The 17,878-nt window shown below is 41.8% G+C and overlaps 1 long non-coding RNA gene across 1 annotated transcript in view; it reads right to left on the bottom strand.

The window, feature by feature from the left end:
• Positions 1-6,719: 6,719 nt before the first annotated feature.
• Positions 6,720-17,878, bottom strand: part of LOC128467410 (uncharacterized) — a 96,147-nt gene continuing 84,988 nt past the window's right edge. The window contains exon 2 of the long non-coding RNA XR_008345715.1: positions 6,720-8,873. This is a non-coding gene — a long non-coding RNA (uncharacterized LOC128467410). The remainder of the gene's footprint in view (positions 8,874-17,878) is intronic.

Here is a 17,878-nt window from a genome sequence, read left to right on the forward strand (position 1 = left end):
CATCTGTCGACTAAAGCAATAGGCACACATGCCTTTCCTTCCACATACACAACTTCTAAATGTCTTCCTATTTCAATCCTAAATCACATGGGCTTTATTGTGGAACATACATAATCAAAATGTCTTACAACTGTGAAGCTTTGTGCCTTGAAGCCGTCTTCTATGTACCTGATGGGTTAAAATGTTCACAAGAGATACCCCCATATCCAAATACATTGTTGCAACAGTCATGAAAGCAATAAGAAAAAAAACACACCTCTCAAAGACTGACTCGGGTCATAATGGTCTGCCACCTGTGAATCACAAAGCAGAGAGACAACTTTCCCCTCACCATATACATTTCAAATTAGCAGTGTTTTCTGTCCAAACCTTTTGCGTCTAAATGATTCACGGGTCTCAAGGTTCAAAGGTAACACCTATTATCGAGGTCTTCCTAGGCAGCAAAGGTCCGATATTTTGTCTCTTGAAGGGATCTGATAGAGAAGGCATAAGAACATTCCCCGCACAAACAAGAGACACAACTGACAATTCATGGACCTTTTGAAATGTTAGGTACACATGTTAGGGTGCACATCATTTTGTGATGAAATGAGAGAAGGCATTTTCAAAAGGAATTACAGCAAAAACCAGACTGTGTAGCGTGTGATGCCTACCATCAACTTTGTTGCTCCAAATTAAATAAAGTGACTTGTGAAAGAGATCCTAACAGTACAATCTGCTTACCTCACAACGCTCTAATATTTAGGGCATGGGACACATCTCTCCCAGAACACTGCTGCCACATGTGTTGAGTACAAGATACACTGGCTTTTGCCTTCATCTCAGAAACAATATCCATTCATGTCTCCTCTATCTATTCAATTCCCCAAAGAACCTTCTTTTCAAATACTGCTAAACAAAGCTTCCTAAACATGCCGATTGAGGAGATGGTACAAACTTTTTTCTTCACTTTCTTTGCTGCTCCTCTTGATCTTTGTGGATCCTGAAACTATTCAAGAGAGCTCATTTTGCTTACCTTATACCTGCTGAAAACCCAGTTGCCCAAGATTCACTTTTCCATAAGACAAGGCTGCGACATCTGTCGAGTAAAGCAATAAACACACAGGCCTTTCTTTCCTTCCGCAAACACAACTTCCAAATGTCTTCCTACATAAGATGGTACACACTTTCTTCTTCACTTTCTTTGCTGCTCCTCTCAATATGTGTGGATCCTGAAACCATTCCAGCGAGATCATTTTGCTTACCTTACACCTGCTGAAAACCCTGTTGCCCAAGATTCACTTTTCCACAAGACAAGGCTGCTACATCTGTCGAGTAAAGCAATAGACACACAGGCCTTTCCTTCCGCGAACACAACTTCCAAATGTCTTCCTACATAAGATGGTACAAATTTTTTTCTTCACTTTCCTTGCTGCTCCTCTCAATCTTTGTGGATCCTGAAACCATTCAAGCGAGATCATTTTGCTTATCTTACACCTTCTGAAAACCCTGTTGCCCAAGATTCACTTTTCCACAAGACAAGGCTGCGACATCTGTCGAGTAAAGCAATAGACACACAGGCCTTTCCTTCCGCAAACACAACTTCCAAATGTCTTCCGACATAAGATGGTACAAACTTTTTTCTTCACTTTCTTTGCTGCTCCTCTCAATCTGTGTGGATCCTGAAACTATTCAAGCAAGATCATTTTGCTTACCTTACACCTGCTGAAAACCCTGTTGCCCAAGATTCACTTTTCCACAAGACAAGGCTGCGACATCTGTCGAGTAAAGCAATAAACACACAGGCCTTTCTTTCCTTCCGCAAACACAACTTCCAAATGTCTTCCTACATAAGATGGTACACACTTTCTTCTTCACTTTCTTTGCCGCTCCTCTCAATCTTTGTGGATCCTGAAACCATTCAAGCGAGGTCATTTTGCTTACCTTACACCTTCTGAAAACCCTGTTGCCCAAGATTCACTTTTCCACAAGACAAGGCTGCGACATCTGTCGAGTAAAGCAATAGACACACAGGCCTTTCCTTCCGCAAACACAACTTCCAAATGTCTTCCGACATAAGATGGTACAAACTTTTTTCTTCACTTTCTTTGCTGCTCCTCTCAATCTGTGTGGATCCTGAAACTATTCAAGCAAGATCATTTGCTTACCTTACACCTGCTGAAAACCCTGTTGCCCAAGATTCACTTTTCCACAAGACAAGGCTGCGACATCTGTCGAGTAAAGCAATAGACACACAGGCCTTTCCTTCTGCAAACACAACTTCCAATTGTCTTCCTACATAAGATGGTACAAACTTTTTTCTTCACTTTCTTTGCTGCTCCTCTCAATCTGTGTGGATCCTGAAACTATTCAAGCAAGATCATTTTGCTTACCTTACACCTTCTGAAAACCCTGTTGCCCAAGATTCACTTTTCCACAAGACAAGGCTGCGACATCTGTCGAGTAAAGCAAAAGACACACAGGCCTTTCTTTCCTTCTGCAAACACAACTTCCAAATGTCTTCCGACATAAGATGGTACAAACTCTTTTCTTCACTTTCTTTGCTGCTCCTCTCAATATGTGTGGATCCTGAAACCATTCCAGCGAGATCATTTTGCTTACCTTACACCTGCTGAAAACCCTGTTGCCCAAGATTCACATTTCCACAAGACAAGGCTGCGACATCTGTCGAGTAAAACAATACACACAGGCCTTTCTTTCCTTCCGCAAACACAACTTCCAAATGTCTTCCTACATAAGATGGTACACACTTTCTTCTTCACTTTCTTTGCTGCTCCTCTAAATCTTTGTGGATCCTGAAACCATTCAAGCGAGATCATTTTGCTTACCTTACACCTTCTGAAAACCCTGTTGCCCAAGATTCACTTTTCCACAAGACAAGGCTGCGACATCTGTCGAGTAAAGCAATAGACACACAGGCCTTTCCTTCCACGAACACAACTTCCAAATGACTTCCTACATAAGATGGTACAAACTTTTTTCTGCACTTTCTTTGCCGCTCCTCTCAATCTTTGTGGATCCTGAAACCATTCAAGCGAGATCATTTTGCTTACCTTACACCTTCTGAAAACCCTGTTGCCCAAGATTCACTTTTCCACAAGACAAGGCTGCGACATCTGTCGACTAAAGCAATAGGCACACATGCCTTTCCTTCCACATACACAACTTCTAAATGTCTTCCTATTTCAATCCTAAATCACATGGGCTTTATTGTGGAACATACATAATCAAAATGTCTTACAACTGAGAAGCTTTGTGCCTTGAAGCCGTCTTCTATGTACCTGATGGGTTAAAATGTTCACAAGAGATACCCCCATATGCAAATACATTGTTGCAACAGTCATGAAAGCAATAAGAAAAAAAACACACCTCTCAAAGACTGACTCGGGTCATAATGGTAAGCCACCTGTGAATCACAAAGCAGAGAGACAACTTTCCCCTCACCATATACATTTCAAATTAGCAGTGTTTTCTGTCCAAACCTTTTGCGTCTAAATGATTCACGGGTCTCAAGGTTCAAAGGTAACACCTATTATCGAGGTCTTCCTAGGCAGCAAAGGTCCGATATTTTGTCTCTTGAAGGGATCTGATAGAGAAGGCATAAGAACATTCCCCGCACAAACAAGAGACACAACTGACAATTCATGGACCTTTTGAAATGTTAGGTACACATGTTAGGGTGCACATCATTTTGTGATGAAATGAGAAAAGGCATTTTCAAAAGGAATTACAGCAAAAACCAGACTGTGTAGCGTGTGATGCCTACCATCAACTTTGTTGCTCCAGATTAAATAACGTGACTTGTGAAAGAGATCATAACAGTACAATCTGCTTACCTCACAACGCTCTAATATTTAGGGCATGGGACACATCTCTCCCAGAACACTGCTGCCACATGTGTTGAGTACAAGATACACTGGCTATTGCCATCATCTCAGAAACAATACCCATTCATGTCTCCTCTATCTGTTCAATTCCCCAAAGAACCTTCTTTTCAAATACCGCTAAACAAAGCTTCCTAAACATGCCGATTGAGGAGATGGTACAAACTTTTTTCTTCACTTTCTTTGCTGCTCCTCTCGATCTTTGTGGATCCTGAAACTATTCAAGAGAGCTCATTTTGCTTACCTTACACCTGCTGAAAACCCTGTTGCCCAAGATTCAATTTTCCACAAGACAAGGCTTCTACATCTATCGAGTAAAGCAATAGACACACAGGCCTTTCCTTCCGCGAACACAACTTCCAAATGTCTTCCTACATAAGATGGTACAAACTTCTTTCTTCACTTTAATTGCTGCTCCTCTCAATCTTTGTGGATCCTGAAACCATTCAAGCGAGATCATTTTGCTTACCTTACACCTGCTGAAATCCCTGTTGCCCAAGATTCACTTTTCCACAAGACAAGGCTGCGACATCTATCGAGTAAAGCAATAGACACACAGGCCTTTCCTTCCGCAAACACAACTTCCAACTGTCTTCCTACATAAGATGGTACAAACTCTTTTCTTCACTTTCTTTGCTGCTCCTCTCAATATGTGTGGATCCTGAAACCATTCCAGCGAGATCATTTTGCTTACCTTACACCTGCTGAAAACCCTGTTGCCCAAGATTCACTTTTCCACAAGACAAGGCTGCGACATCTGTCGAGTAAAGCAATAGACACACAGGCCTTTCCTTCCGCGAACACAACTTCCAGATGTCTTCCTACATAAGATGGTACAAACTTTTTTCTGCACTTTCTTTGCCGCTCCTCTCAATCTTTGTGGATCCTGAAACCATTCAAGCAAGATCATTTTGCTTACCTTACACCTTCTGAAAACCCTGTTGCCCAAGATTCACTTTTCCACAAGACAAGGCTGCGACATCTGTCGAGTAAAGCAATAGACACACAGGCCTTTCCTTCCGCAAACACAACTTCCAATTGTCTTCCTACATAAGATGGTACAAACTTTTTTCTTCACTTTCTTTGCTGCTCCTCTCAATCTGTGTGGATCCTGAAACTATTCAAGCAAGATCATTTTGCTTACCTTACACCTGCTGAAATCCCTGTTGCCCATGATTCACTTTTCCACAAGACAAGGCTGCGACATCTGTCGAGTAAAGCAAAAGACACACAGGCCTTTCTTTCCTTCCGCAAACACAACTTCCAAATGTCTTCCTACATAAGATGGTACAAACTCTTTTCTTCACTTTCTTTGCTGCTCCTCTCAATATGTGTGGATCCTGAAACCATTCCAGCGAGATCATTTTGCTTACCTTACACCTGCTGAAAACCCTGTTGCCCAAGATTCACTTTTCCACAAGACAAGGCTGCGACATCTGTCGAGTAAAGCAATACACACAGGCCTTTCTTTCCTTCCGCAAACATAACTTCCAAATGTCTTCCTACATAAGATGGTACACACTTTCTTCTTCACTTTCTTTGCTGCTCCTCTAAATCATTGTGGATCCTGAAACCATTCAAACGAGATCATTTTGCTTACCTTACACCTTCTGAAAACCCTGTTGCCCAAGATTCACTTTTCCACAAGACAAGGCTGCGACATCTGTCGAGTAAAGCAATAGACACACAGGCCTTTCCTTCCACGAACACAACTTCCAAATGTCTTCCTACATAAGATGGTACAAACTTTTTTCTGCACTTTCTTTGCCGCTCCTCTCAATCTTTGTGGATCCTGAAACCATTCAAGCGAGATCATTTTGCTTACCTTACACCTTCTGAAAACCCTGTTGCCCAAGATTCACTTTTCCACAAGACAAGGCTGCGACATCTGTCAACTAAAGCAATAGGCACACATGCCTTTCCTTCCACATACACAACTTCTAAATGTCTTCCTATTTCAATCCTAAATCACATGGGCTTTATTGTGGAACATACATAATCAAAATGTCTTACAACTGTGAAGCTTTGTGCCTTGAAGCCGTCTTCTATGTACCTGATGGGTTAAAATGTTCACAAGAGATACCCCCATATCCAAATACATTGTTGCAACAGTCATGAAAGCAATAAGAAAAAAAACACACCTCTCAAAGACTGACTCGGGTCATAATGGTCTGCCACCTGTGAATCACAAAGCAGAGAGACAACTTTCCCCTCACCATATACATTTCAAATTAGCAGTGTTTTCTGTCCAAACCTTTTGCGTCTAAATGATTCACGGGTCTCAAGGTTCAAAGGTAACACCTATTATCGAGGTCTTCCTAGGCAGCAAAGGTCTGATATTTTGTCTCTTGAAGGGATCTGATAGAGAAGGCATAAGAACATTCCCCGCACAAACAAGAGACACAACTGACAATTCATGGACCTTTTGAAATGTTAGGTACACATGTTAGGGTGCACATCATTTTGTGATGAAATGAGAGAAGGCATTTTCAAAAGGAATTACAGCAAAAACGAGACTGTGTAGCGTGTGATGCCTACCATCAACTTTGTTGCTCCAAATTAAATAAAGTGACTTGTGAAAGAGATCCTAACAGTAGAATCTGCTTACCTCACAACGCTCTAATATTTAGGGCATGGGACACATCTCTCCCAGAACACTGCTGCCACATGTGTTGAGTAGAAGATACACTGGCTTTTGCCTTCATCTCAGAAACAATATCCATTCATGTCGCCTCTATCTGTTCAATTCCCCAAAGAACCTTCTTTTCAAATACCGCTAAACAAAGCTTCCTAAACATGCCGATTGAGGAGATGGTACAAACTTTTTTTCTTCACTTTCTTTGCTGCTCCTCTCGATCTTTGTGGATCCTGAAACTATTCAAGCAAGATCATTTTGCTTACCTTACACCTGCTGAAATCCCTGTTGCCCAAGATTCACTTTTCCACAAGACAAGGCTGCGGCATCTGTCGACTAAAGCAATAGACACACAGGCCTTTTCTTCCACATACACAACTTCTAAACGTCTTCCTACGTTAATCCTAGATCACACAGGCTTTATTGTAGAACATACATAATCAAAAAGTCTTACGACTGATAAGCTTTGTGTCTTGAAGCCGTCTTCTATGTACCTGATGGGTTAAAATGTTCACAAGAGATACCACCATATCCAAATACATTGTTGCAACAGTCATGAAAGCAATAAGAAAAAAAACACACCTCTCGAAGACTGACTCGGGTCATAATGGTCTGCCACCTGTGAAACACAAAGCAGAGAGACAACTTTCCCTTCACCCTATACATTTCAAATTAACAGTGTTTTCTGTCCAAACCCTTTGCGTCTCAATGATTGACGAGTCTCAAGGTTCAAAGGCAACAACTATAATCAAGGTCTTCCTAGGCAGCAAAGGTCCGATATTTTGTGTCTTGAAGGGATCTGATAGAGAAGGCATAAGATGGTACAAACTTTTTTCTTCACTTTCTTTGCTGCTCCTCTCAATCTTTGTGGATCCTGAAACCATTCAAGCAAGATCATTTTGCTTACCTTACACCTGCTGAAAACCCTGTTGCCCAAGATTCACTTTTCCACAAGACAAGGCTGCGACATCTGTCGAGTAAAGCAATAGACACACAGGCCTTTCCTTCCACATACACAACTTCCAGATGTCTTCCTACATAAGATGGTACAAACTTTTTTCTGCACTTTCTTTGCCGCTCCTCTCAATCTTTGTGGATCCTGAAACCATTCAAGCAAGATCATTTTGCTTACCTTACACCTTCTGAAAACCCTGTTGCCCAAGATTCATTTTTCAACAAGACAAGGCTGCGACACCTGTCGAGTAAAGCAATAGACACACAGGCCTTTTCTTCCGCAAACACAACTTCCAATTGTCTTCCTACATAAGATGGTACAAACTTTTTTCTTCACTTTCTTTGCTGCTCCTCTCAATCTGTGTGGATCCTGAAACTATTCAAGCAAGATCATTTTGCTTACCTTACACCTGCTGAAATCCCTGTTGCCCAAGATTCACTTTTCCACAAGACAAGGCTGCGACATCTGTCGAGTAAAGCAATAGACACACAGGCCTTTCCTTCTGCAAACACAACTTCCAATTGTCTTCCTACATAAGATGGTACAAACTTTTTTCTTCACTTTCTTTGCTGCTCCTCTCAATCTGTGTGGATCCTGAAACTATTCAAGCAAGATAATTTTGCTTACCTTACACCTGCTGAAATCCCTGTTGCCCAAGATTCACTTTTCCACAAGACAAGGCTGCGACATCTGTCGAGTAAAGCAAAAGACACACAGGCCTTTCTTTCCTTCCGCAAACACAACTTCCAAATGTCTTCCTACATAAGATGGTACAAACTCTTTTCTTCACTTTCTTTGCTGCTCCTCTCAATATGTGTGGATCCTGAAACCATTCCAGCGAGATCATTTTGCTTACCTTACACCTGCTGAAAACCCTGTTGCCCAAGATTCACTTTTCCACAAGACAAGGCTGCGACATCTGTCGAGTAAAGCAATACACACAGGCCTTTCTTTCCTTCCGCAAACACAACTTCCAAATGTCTTCCTACATAAGATGGTACACACTTTCTTCTTCACTTTCTTTGCTGCTCCTCTAAATCTTTGTGGATCCTGAAACCATTCAAGCGAGATCATTTTGCTTACCTTACACCTTCTGAAAACCCTGTTGCCCAAGATTCACTTTTCCACAAGACAAGGCTGCGACATCTGTCGAGTAAAGCAATAGACACACAGGCCTTTCCTTCCGCAAACACAACTTCCAAATGTCTTCCGACATAAGATGGTACAAATTTTTTTCTTCACTTTCTTTGCTGCTCCTCTCAATCTGTGTGGATCCTGAAACTATTCAAGCAAGATCATTTGCTTACCTTACACCTGCTGAAAACCCTGTTGCCCAAGATTCACTTTTCCACAAGACAAGGCTGCGACATCTGTCAAGTAAAGCAATAGACACACAGGCCTTTCCTTCTGCAAACACAACTTCCAATTGTCTTCCTACATAAGATGGTACAAACTTTTTTCTTCACTTTCTTTGCTGCTCCTCTCAATCTGTGTGGATCCTGAAACTATTCAAGCAAGATCATTTTGCTTACCTTACACCTTCTGAAAACCCTGTTGCCCAAGATTCACTTTTCCACAAGACAAGGCTGCGACATCTGTCGAGTAAAGCAAAAGACACACAGGCCTTTCTTTCCTTCTGCAAACACAACTTCCAAATGTCTTCCGACATAAGATGGTACAAACTCTTTTCTTCACTTTCTTTGCTGCTCCTCTCAATATGTGTGGATCCTGAAACCATTCCAGCGAGATCATTTTGCTTACCTTACACCTGCTGAAAACCCTGTTGCCCAAGATTCACATTTCCACAAGACAAGGCTGCGACATCTGTCGAGTAAAACAATACACACAGGCCTTTCTTTCCTTCCGCAAACACAACTTCCAAATGTCTTCCTACATAAGATGGTACACACTTTCTTCTTCACTTTCTTTGCTGCTCCTCTAAATCTTTGTGGATCCTGAAACCATTCAAGCGAGATCATTTTGCTTACCTTACACCTTCTGAAAACCCTGTTGCCCAAGATTCACTTTTCCACAAGACAAGGCTGCGACATCTGTCGAGTAAAGCAATAGACACACAGGCCTTTCCTTCCACGAACACAACTTCCAAATGTCTTCCTACATAAGATGGTACAAACTTTTTTCTGCACTTTCTTTGCCGCTCCTCTCAATCTTTGTGGATCCTGAAACCATTCAAGCGAGATCATTTTGCTTACCTTACACCTTCTGAAAACCCTGTTGCCCAAGATGCACTTTTCCACAAGACAAGGCTGCGACATCTGTCGACTAAAGCAATAGGCACACATGCCTTTCCTTCCACATACACAACTTCTAAATGTCTTCCTATTTCAATCCTAAATCACATGGGCTTTATTGTGGAACATACATAATCAAAATGTCTTACAACTGAGAAGCTTTGTGCCTTGAAGCCGTCTTCTATGTACCTGATGGGTTAAAATGTTCACAAGAGATACCCCCATATGCAAATACATTGTTGCAACAGTCATGAAAGCAATAAGAAAAAAAACACCTCTCAAAGACTGACTCGGGTCATAATGGTCTGCCACCTGTGAATCACAAAGCAGAGAGACAACTTTCCCCTCACCATATACATTTCAAATTAGCAGTGTTTTCTGTCCAAACCTTTTGCGTCTAAATGATTCACGGGTCTCAAGGTTCAAAGGTAACACCTATTATCGAGGTCTTCCTAGGCAGCAAAGGTCCGATATTTTGTCTCTTGAAGGGATCTGATAGAGAAGGCATAAGAACATTCCCCGCACAAACAAGAGACACAACTGACAATTCATGGACCTTTTGAAATGTTAGGTACACATGTTAGGGTGCACATCATTTTGTGATGAAATGAGAAAAGGCATTTTCAAAAGGAATTACAGCAAAAACCAGACTGTGTAGCGTGTGATGCCTACCATCAACTTTGTTGCTCCAAATTAAATAAAGTGACTTGTGAAAGAGATCCTAACAGTACAATCTGCTTACCTCACAACGCTCTAATATTTAGGGCATGGGACACATCTCTCCCAGAACACTGCTGCCACATGTGTTGAGTACAAGATACACTGGCTTTTGCCATCATCTCAGAAACAATATCCATTCATGTCTCCTCTATCTGTTCAATTCCCCAAAGAACCTTCTTTTCAAATACCGCTAAACAAAGCTTCCTAAACATGCCGATTGAGGAGATGGTACAAACTTTTTTCTTCACTTTCTTTGCTGCTCCTATCGATCTTTGTGGATCCTGAAACTATTCAAGAGAGCTCATTTTGCTAACCTTACACCTGCTGAAAACCCTGTTGCCCAAGATTCACTTTTCCACAAGACAAGGCTGCTACATCTGTCGAGTAAAGCAATAGACACACAGGCCTTTCCTTCCGCGAACACAACTTCCAAATGTCTTCCTACATAAGATGGTACAAACTTTTTTCTTCACTTTCCTTGCTGCTCCTCTCAATCTTTGTGGATCCTGAAACCATTCAAGCGAGATCATTTTGCTTATCTTACACCTTCTGAAAACCCTGTTGCCCAAGATTCACTTTTCCACAAGACAAGGCTGCGACATCTGTCGAGTAAAGCAATAGACACACAGGCCTTTCCTTCCGCAAACACAACTTCCAAATGTCTTCCGACATAAGATGGTACAAACTTTTTTCTTCACTTTCTTTGCTGCTCCTCTCAATCTGTGTGGATCCTGAAACTATTCAAGCAAGATCATTTTGCTTACCTTACACCTGCTGAAAACCCTGTTGCCCAAGATTCACTTTTCCACAAGACAAGGCTGCGACATCTGTCGAGTAAAGCAATAAACACACAGGCCTTTCTTTCCTTCCGCAAACACAACTTCCAAATGTCTTCCTACATAAGATGGTACACACTTTCTTCTTCACTTTCTTTGCCGCTCCTCTCAATCTTTGTGGATCCGGAAACCATTCAAGCGAGGTCATTTTGCTTACCTTACACCTTCTGAAAACCCTGTTGCCCAAGATTCACTTTTCCACAAGACAAGGCTTCTACATCTGTCGAGTAAAGCAATAGACACACAGGCCTTTCCTTCCGCAAACACAACTTCCAAATGTCTTCCTACATAAGATGGTACAAACTTTTTTCTTCACTTTCTTTGCTGCTCCTCTCAATCTGTGTGGATCCTGAAACTATTCAAGCAAGATCATTTTGCTTACCTTACACCTGCTGAAATCCCTGTTGCCCAAGATTCACTTTTCCACAAGACAAGGCTGCGACATCTGTCGAGTAAAGCAAAAGACACACAGGCCTTTCTTTCCTTCCGCAAACACAACTTCCAAATGTCTTCCTACATAAGATGGTACAAACTCTTTTCTTCACTTTCTTTGCTGCTCCTCTCAATATGTGTGGATCCTGAAACCATTCCAGCGAGATCATTTTGCTTACCTTACACCTGCTGAAAACCCTGTTGCCCAAGATTCACTTTTCCACAAGACAAGGCTGCGACATCTGTCGAGTAAAGCAAAAGACACACAGGCCTTTCTTTCCTTCCGCAAACACAACTTCCAAATGTCTTCCTACATAAGATGGTACAAACTCTTTTCTTCACTTTCTTTGCTGCTCCTCTCAATATGTGTGGATCCTGAAACCATTCCAGCGAGATCATTTTGCTTACCTTACACCTGCTGAAAACCCTGTTGCCCAAGATTCACTTTTCCACAAGACAAGGCTGCGACATCTGTCGAGTAAAGCAATACACACAGGCCTTTCTTTCCTTCCGCAAACACAACTTCCAAATGTCTTCCTACATAAGATGGTACACACTTTCTTCTTCACTTTCTTTGCTGCTCCTCTAAATCATTGTGGATCCTGAAACCATTCAAGCGAGATCATTTTGCTTACCTTACACCTTCTGAAAACCCTGTTGCCCAAGATTCACTTTTCCACAAGACAAGGCTGCGACATCTGTCGAGTAAAGCAATAGACACACAGGCCTTTCCTTCCACGAACACAACTTCCAAATGTCTTCCTACATAAGATGGTACAAACTTTTTTCTGCACTTTCTTTGCCGCTCCTCTCAATCTTTGTGGATCCTGAAACCATTCAAGCGAGATCATTTTGCTTACCTTACACCTTCTGAAAACCCTGTTGCCCAAGATTCACTTTTCCACAAGACAAGGCTGCGACATCTGTCGACTAAAGCAATAGGCACACATGCCTTTCCTTCCACATACACAACTTCTAAATGTCTTCCTATTTCAATCCTAAATCACATGGGCTTTATTGTGGAACATACATAATCAAAATGTCTTACAACTGAGAAGCTTTGTGCCTTGAAGCCGTCTTCTATGTACCTGATGGGTTAAAATGTTCACAAGAGATACCCCCATATGCAAATACATTGTTGCAACAGTCATGAAAGCAATAAGAAAAAAAACACACCTCTCAAAGACTGACTCGGGTCATAATGGTCTGCCACCTGTGAATCACAAAGCAGAGAGACAACTTTCCCCTCACCATATACATCTCAAATTAGCAGTGTTTTCTGTCCAAACCTTTAGCGTCTAAATGATTCACGGGTCTCAAGGTTCAAAGGTAACACCTATTATCGAGGTCTTCCTAGGCAGCAAAGGTCCGATATTTTGTCTCTTGAAGGGATCTGATAGAGAAGGCATAAGAACATTCCCCGCACAAACAAGAGACACAACTGACAATTCATGGACCTTTTGAAATGTTAGGTACACATGTTAGGGTGCACATCATTTTGTGATGAAATGAGAAAAGGCATTTTCAAAAGGAATTACAGCAAAAACCAGACTGTGTAGCGTGTGATGCCTACCATCAACTTTGTTGCTCCAGATTAAATAAAGTGACTTGTGAAAGAGATCATAACAGTACAATCTGCTTACCTCACAACGCTCTTATATTTAGGGCATGGGACACATCTCTCCCAGAACACTGCTGCCACATGTGTTGAGTACAAGATACACTGGCTTTTGCCATCATCTCAGAAACAATACCCATTCATGTCTCCTCTATCTGTTCAATTCCCCCAAGAACCTTCTTTTCAAATACCGCTAAACAAAGCTTCCTAAACATGCCGATTGAGGAGATGGTACAAACTTTTTTCTTCACTTTCTTTGCTGCTCCTCTCGATCTTTGTGGATCCTGAAACTATTCAAGAGAGCTCATTTTGCTTACCTTACACCTGCTGAAAACCCTGTTGCCCAAGATTCAATTTTCCACAAGACAAGGCTTCTACATCTGTCGAGTAAAGCAATAGACACACAGGCCTTTCCTTCCGCGAACACAACTTCCAAATGTCTTCCTACATAAGATGGTACAAACTTCTTTCTTCACTTTAATTGCTGCTCCTCTCAATCTTTGTGGATCCTGAAACCATTCAAGCGAGATCATTTTGCTTACCTTACACCTGCTGAAATCCCTGTTGCCCAAGATTCACTTTTCCACATGACAAGGCTGCGACATCTGTCGAGTAAAGCAAAAGACACACAGGCCTTTCTTTCCTTCCGCAAACACAACTTCCAAATGTCTTCCTACATAAGATGGTACAAACTCTTTTCTTCACTTTCTTTGCTGCTCCTCTCAATATGTGTGGATCCTGAAACCATTCCAGCGAGATCATTTTGCTTACCTTACACCTGCTGAAAACCCTGTTGCCCAAGATTCACTTTTCCACAAGACAAGGCTGCGACATCTGTCGAGTAAAGCAATAGACACACAGGCCTTTCCTTCCGCGAACACAACTTCCAGATGTCTTCCTACATAAGATGGTACAAACTTTTTTCTGCACTTTCTTTGCCGCTCCTCTCAATCTTTGTGGATCCTGAAAAAATTCAAGCAAGATCATTTTGCTTACCTTACACCTTCTGAAAACCCTGTTGCCCAAGATTCACTTTTCCACAAGACAAGGCTGCGACATCTGTCGAGTAAAGCAATAGACACACAGGCCTTTCCTTTCGCAAACACAACTTCCAATTGTCTTCCTACATAAGATGGTACAAACATTTTTCTTCACTTTCTTTGCTGCTCCTCTCAATCTGTGTGGATCCTGAAACTATTCAAGCAAGATCATTTTGCTTACCTTACACCTGCTGAAAACCCTGTTGCCCAAGATTCACTTTTCCACAAGACAAGGCTGCGACATCTGTCGAGTAAAGCAATAGACACACAGGCCTTTCCTTCCGCAAACACAACTTCCAAATGACTTCCTACATAAGATGGTACACACTTTCTTCTTCACTTTCTTTGCCGCTCCTCTCAATATTTGTGGATCCTGAAACCATTCAAGCGAGGTCATTTTGCTTACCTTACACCTTCTGAAAACCCTGTTGCCCAAGATTCACTTTTCCACAAGACAAGGCTGCGACATCTGTCGAGTAAAGCAATAGACACACAGGCCTTTCCTTCCGCAAACACAACTTCCAAATGTCTTCCTACATAAGATGGTACAAACTTTTTTCTTCACTTTCTTTGCTGCTCCTCTAAATCTGTGTGGATCCTGAAACTATTCAAGCAAGATCATTTTGCTTACCTTACACCTGCTGAAAACCCTGTTGCCCAAGATTCACTTTTCCACAAGACAAGGCTGCGACATCTGTCGAGTAAAGCAATACACACAGGCCTTTCTTTCCTTCCGCAAACACAACTTCCAAATGTCTTCCTACATAAGATGGTACACACTTTCTTCTTCACTTTCTTTGCTGCTCCTCTAAATCTTTGTGGATCCTGAAACCATTCAAGCGAGATCATTTTGCTTACCTTACACCTTCTGAAAACCCTGTTGCCCAAGATTCACTTTTCCACAAGACAAGGCTGCGACATCTGTCGAGTAAAGCAATAGACGCACAGGCCTTTCCTTCCACGAACACAACTTCCAAATGTCTTCCTACATAAGATGGTACAAACTCTTTTCTTCACTTTCTTTGCTGCTCCTCTCAATATGTGTGGATCCTGAAACCATTCCAGCGAGATCATTTTGCTTACCTTACACCTGCTGAAAACCCTGTTGCCCAAGATTCACTTTTCCACAAGACAAGGCTGCGACATCTGTCGAGTAAAGCAATAGACACACAGGCCTTTCCTTCCGCAAACACAACTTCCAAATGTCTTCCTACATAAGATGGTAAACTCTTTTCTTCACTTTCTTTGCTGCTCCTCTCAATATGTGTGGATCCTGAAACCATTCCAGCGAGATCATTTTGCTTACCTTACACCTGCTGAAAACCCTGTTGCCCAAGATTCACTTTTCCACAAGACAAGGCTGCGACATCTGTCGAGTAAAGCAATAGACACACAGGCCTTTCCTTCCGCAAACACAACTTCCAAATGTCTTCCTACATAAGATGGTAAACTCTTTTCTTCACTTTCTTTGCCGCTCCTCTCAATCTTTGTGGATCCTGAAACCATTCAAGCAAGATCATTTTGCTTACCTTACACCTTCTGAAAACCCTGTTGCCCAAGATTCACTTTTCCACAAGGCAAGGCTGCGACATCTGTCGAGTAAAGCAATAGACACACAGGCCTTTCCTTCCGCAAACACAACTTCCAATTGTCTTCCTACATAAGATGGTACAAACTTTTTTCTTCGCTTTCTTTGCTGCTCCTCTCAATCTGTGTGGATCCTGAAACTATTCAAGCAAGATCATTTTTGCTTACCTTACACCTGCTGAAATCCCTGTTGCCCAAGATTCACTTTTCCACAAGACAAGGCTGCGACATCTGTCGAGTAAAGCAAAAGACACACAGGCCTTTCTTTCCTTCCGCAAACACAACTTCCAAATGTCTTCCTACATAAGATGGTACAAACTCTTTTCTTCACTTTCTTTGCTGCTCCTCTCAATATGTGTGGATCCTGAAACCATTCCAGCGAGATCATTTTGCTTACCTTACACCTGCTGAAAACCCTGTTGCCCAAGATTCACTTTTCCACAAGACAAGGCTGCGACATCTGTCGAGTAAAGCAATACACACAGGCCTTTCTTTCCTTCCGCAAACACAACTTCCAAATGTCTTCCTACATAAGATGGTACACACTTTCTTCTTCACTTTCTTTGCTGCTCCTCTAAATCATTGTGGATCCTGAAACCATTCAAGCGAGATCATTTTGCTTACCTTACACCTTCTGAAAACCCTGTTGCCCAAGATTCACTTTTCCACAAGACAAGGCTGCGACATCTGTCGAGAAAAGCAATAGACACACAGGCCTTTCCTTCCACGAACACAACTTCCAAATGTCTTCCTACATAAGATGGTACAAACTTTTTTCTGCACTTTCTTTGCCGCTCCTCTCAATCTTTGTGGATCCTGAAACCATTCAAGCGAGATCATTTTGCTTACCTTACACCTTCTGAAAACCCTGTTGCCCAAGATTCACTTTTCCACAAGACAAGGCTGCGACATCTGTCGACTAAAGCAATAGGCACACATGCCTTTCCTTCCACATACACAACTTCTAAATGTCTTCCTATTTCAATCCTAAATCACATGGGCTTTATTGTGGAACATACATAATCAAAATGTCTTACAACTGAGAAGCTTTGTGCCTTGAAGCCGTCTTCTATGTACCTGATGGGTTAAAATGTTCACAAGAGATACCTCCATATGCAAATAAATTGTTGCAACAGTCATGAAAGCAATAAGAAAAAAAACACACCTCTCAAAGACTGACTCGGGTCATAATGGTCTGCCACCTGTGAATCACAAAGCAGAGAGACAACTTTCCCCTCACCATATACATCTCAAATTAGCAGTGTTTTCTGTCCAAACCTTTTGCGTCTAAATGATTCACGGGTCTCAAGGTTCAAAGGTAACACCTATTATCGAGGTCTTCCTAGGCAGCAAAGGTCCGATATTTTGTCTCTTGAAGGGATCTGATAGAGAAGGCATAAGAACATTCCCCGCACAAACAAGAGACACAACTGACAATTCATGGACCTTTTGAAATGTTAGGTACACATGTTAGGGTGCACATCATTTTGTGATGAAATGAGAAAAGGCATTTTCAAAAGGAATTACAGCAAAAACCAGACTGTGTAGCGTGTGATGCCTACCATCAACTTTGTTGCTCCAGATTAAATAAAGTGACTTGTGAAAGAGATCATAACAGTACAATCTGCTTACCTCACAACGCTCTTATATTTAGGGCATGGGACACATCTCTCCCAGAACACTGCTGCCACATGTGTTGAGTACAAGATACACTGGCTTTTGCCATCATCTCAGAAACAATACCCATTCATGTCTCCTCTATCTGTTCAATTCCCCCAAGAACCTTCTTTTCAAATACCGCTAAACAAAGCTTCCTAAACATGCCGATTGAGGAGATGGTACAAACTTTTTTTCTTCACTTTCTTTGCTGCTCCTCTCGATCTTTGTGGATCCTGAAACTATTCAAGAGAGCTCATTTT

The sequence above is a fragment of the Spea bombifrons genome, chromosome 10 (genome assembly GCF_027358695.1).
Source record: "Spea bombifrons isolate aSpeBom1 chromosome 10, aSpeBom1.2.pri, whole genome shotgun sequence".
Taxonomy (NCBI): Eukaryota; Metazoa; Chordata; class Amphibia; order Anura; family Pelobatidae; genus Spea; species Spea bombifrons.